General features: G+C 39.9%; 1 long non-coding RNA gene across 1 annotated transcript; it reads right to left on the bottom strand.

Moving 5' to 3' along the window:
- Nucleotides 1–935: 935 nt before the first annotated feature.
- On the bottom strand, nucleotides 936–1,937 carry LOC123049706 (uncharacterized). Its single transcript, XR_006423639.1, has 3 exons — nucleotides 1,810–1,937; nucleotides 1,454–1,696; nucleotides 936–1,240 (listed from the first exon to the last, which is right to left on the bottom strand). It is a non-coding gene; the product is annotated as an uncharacterized lncRNA (long non-coding RNA).
- Nucleotides 1,938–4,001: the final 2,064 nt, after the last annotated feature.

Consider the following 4,001-nt stretch of genomic DNA (forward strand, 5'->3'; position numbering starts at 1 on the left):
GATTGCACTCAATTCAAAAAATTATCAATTCACAAAAAAGTGCTCGCTTCATAAAACATATTTCGCTCATTTAAAAAATATTATACTTCACTCATTTAAAAAATGATTTCACTCATTCAAATAATGATTTCAGTCAATTCATAAAATTGGTTTCACTCACTTAAAAAAACATTTCACTTATTTCAGAAAAAATCATACACATGCAAAATATATTTCACTCATTAAAAAAAATGGTTTCACCCAATTCAAAAAACCTATTTCACTTATTTCAGAAAAATTGTTTCATATGTATGTAAAACAAATTTCACTCATTTCAGAAAACTGGTTTCACTCAATCGAAAAAACTATTTCACTCCTTTGAGAAAATTGATTTCACTCATTTCAAACGTTCAATTTCAAACATGTTTGAAGTGTATTCAAGAGGGATCTCATTCTAAAGTTCTTGGCGTTGAGAGTTCAAATAAACTAGGTAACTATATGCATCATACTCATGTGCATGATGATAGCTTGCTTATTGCACATAATTATTTGCAAGAAATCATCATGTACACACGAATACTTTCATTCGTATCTGTTGCTCTGATGCATATGACAAAGATGCATGTGACATTAAGTAGTCCTACCCAATTGTGATATGATGTTGTTGAATCTGATGATGAGCTTGAAACTGAAACTCCTGAAACACCTGCTAGAACTAGCCTTCCTAGATATGAATTGTCTAAGGTACCGGAAGGTTATGTTATGAATGAGGAGACAACTAGAGATATTCTTGCTTGCAAGGATAGAGATGATCTAGAGAAATTATTATGCAAGTATAAAGAAAAATCTTTGAATGCTAGAATGAAATATGATCCTAAGTTTGCGAAAATCTGTTTCTGAGCCTGGGCTCAGATGCACCCTAAATCTAAGCCACTCAGCTACATAGAGATTCGCGTCACCACATGTATTATTGGTTGTACACCATCCGTATTGGATAGTAAAAAAGGAAACGAGCCAGTCATTAAGACGGGTAGCTGGCCCAACAGCCAGCACTGGACAAGAGTTCAGATAACGGCTCGGGTAAATTTCTGAGCCGTCCTAAGTGGGCACTCACTTACAGCAGTACTTCAGATTCGAAACTAATCCACAACTCATGCTGGATTACACATTTTGTTGGCTCATCAGTGAATTTCCTTATCATCCGTTTTCGTCGGAGAAGCGCAAGGAGTCCGTCTGGAGGTGCACTCTGCCCAGCCGTAACCTGCAAACATGATCTTTGTAATTAATAAACTGAACTGAACCAAAGTCTTTGGAAATCACGCCAATGCCGCTGTCATTATTCCAATGCAAATCAGGTAGCCTGATTCTTTCTGGTTAAGAAACTGAACACAACTTATTCACTAATCGCGTGGAGCATCTAGTATATGGATTCAGTGGTTTAGAACAACTTCTATAGAACAGGAAACACTTTTACCTCTTTGTCCACCTCGCTGCTGCAAGGTTCACCGTGGATTTAATCGGCGACGCGGGCGACGCTTTCTTCCTATGTCGCACTTCTTCTCCACTCTGCGGCTGAAGCCCCGCACCAACCACATGCACACAGCCGGAATCGCCATTGGAATCAGCTTGAGCTGGGAATTGGAGTCCACGAGGCGGGACCAGTGCCAGGTGCAGCGGATGCGGCTGCTATGTTCTCGTCGACCTCCTTGGCCGGAACCTGCCAGTAGCCCACGCACCGCCGCCACCAACGGCAAACAAAAATTAAATTGACAGCCATGTTCATATACTGCAAGCAAGAACATCACTGGGCCAACAACACCCACAACTCACTTGTCCACCAGATCTAGTAAATGCTCCAATCCGTTCGTTTCCATCTGCGGCCGCCGGTTGGGTCACTCGCCGCCGCACCCAAAACTTCAAGAGAATTTTCATCAAAGAGGAATGAGTCCTCACGGTCGAGGGAGACAAATTTCTGTGGGCGACCCCACCGACACACGTTTTTTCGTTGGCGATCAGAACGAATACCCTCGACTGGGCTCATCACGACGCCACCGTCCGGTGCCACGGCCCAGAACTATCACCTGATGGATCGACCAATGCGTGATTTAAAATAGACCTCCTGCCTACAGAAAGGGCCCATCTTACAACACTGTACAGCACGGTATACTCCCCGTATTTAATTTTCTAGCGCTCGGCCTCTGACACGACAAGACCGTTTTTCAGCATCCCTACGCATGATTCAACGACTAAGATATCAGGTTCAGCTGGACCTGAGCACCGAATCGCCGCTCCCCTAAGTTTGCTACTTCACCTATCTTTATTGATGATAAGGATTATGAATTCTTTGTCGACCTAGAGTTAATTACTTTGGTTGAAACTGATCCTTTCCATGGTTATGAAACTGAAACTGTTGTGGCATATCTTACTAAGTTGAATGATATAGCCACCCTTTTTACTCATGATGAGAAGACTCGTTATTACTTTATTCTCAAATTATTTCCGTTCTCATTAAAGCGTGATGCTAAAGCTTAGTACAATACTCTTGCTCCTGGTTGTGTGCGTAGTCCCCAGGATATGATTTATTAGTTCTCTGAAAAATATTTCCCTGCTCATAAGAAACAAGCTGCCTTACAGGAAATATTTAATTTTGTGCAAACTAAAGAAGAGAGTCTCCCACAAGCTTGAGGGAGGCTTTGCCAGTTACTTAATGCTTTGCCTGATCATCCTCTTAAGAAAAATGAAATACTTGATATCTTCTATAATGGACATACCGATGCTTCTAGGGACTTCCTAGATAGTTGTGCTGGTTGTGTTTTCAGGGAACGAACTATTGGGCAAGCTGAAGAATTATTGAATAATATAGTAAAAAATTATGATGATTGGACTCTTCCTGAACCACCGCCTAAACCCACTCCAAAGAAGAGGGGTATATTATATCTCAGTCCTGAAGATATGCAAGAGGCAAAGAAATCTATGAAGGAAAAAGGTATTAAAGCCGAGGATGTTAAAAATTTACCTCCTATTGAAGAAATACATGGGCTTAATACACGACCCCTGCCAAAGGTGGTAGAGGTAATTTCTTTAATGAAAATTCAATGATAATGACAATCCTCACAATATGCACCCTAGCCAATGCCTTTATGAGTTTCAAAATTACATTAGAAAACAAGATCACTTCAATGCAAATGTTATGAAACAATTGAAATACAATTATGATATGATTGCTCGCTTGAGTGACTTGTTATTTAGAATTTCAAATGATGTTAGAGGTGTTGGAAAACATGCTTCTATGGTTCAAACTCAGTTAGAAAAAGTTGCTAAATCTCAAAGAGAGTTGCTTGATGAAATGAATAATAATATACATGACTGAAGGAAATATGCCCTAGAGGCAATAATAAAGTTGTTATTTATATTTCCTTATATCATGATAAATGTTTATTATTCATGCTAGAAATGTGTTAACCGGAAACTTAGTCCATGTGTGAATACATAGACAAACAGAGTGTCACTAGTATGCCTCTACTTGACTAGCTCGTTAATCAAAGATGGTTAAGTTTCCTAGCCATAGACATGAGTCGTCATTTGATGAACGGGGTCACATCATTAGAGAATGATGTGATTGACATGACCCATCCGTTAGCTTAGCACTATGATCGTTTAGATTATTGCTATTGCTTTCTTCATGACTTATACATGTTCCTATGACTATGAGATTATGCAATTCCCGAATACAGGAGGAACAGTTAGTGTGCTATCAAACGTTACAACGTAACTGGGTGATTATAAATATGCTCAAGAGGTGTCTCCGATGGTGTTTGTTGAGTTGGCATAGATCGAGATTAGGATTTGTCACTCCGATTGACGGAGAGGTATCTCTGGGCCCTCTCGCTAATGCACATCACTATAAGCCTTGCAAGCAATATAACTAATGAGTTAGTTACGGGATGATACATTACGGAACGAGTAAAGAGACTTGCCGGTAACGAGATTGAACTAGGTATAGTGATACCGACGATCGAATC

The sequence above is a fragment of the Triticum aestivum genome, chromosome 2D (assembly GCF_018294505.1).
Source record: "Triticum aestivum cultivar Chinese Spring chromosome 2D, IWGSC CS RefSeq v2.1, whole genome shotgun sequence".
NCBI classification, from domain to species: domain Eukaryota; kingdom Viridiplantae; phylum Streptophyta; class Magnoliopsida; order Poales; family Poaceae; genus Triticum; species Triticum aestivum.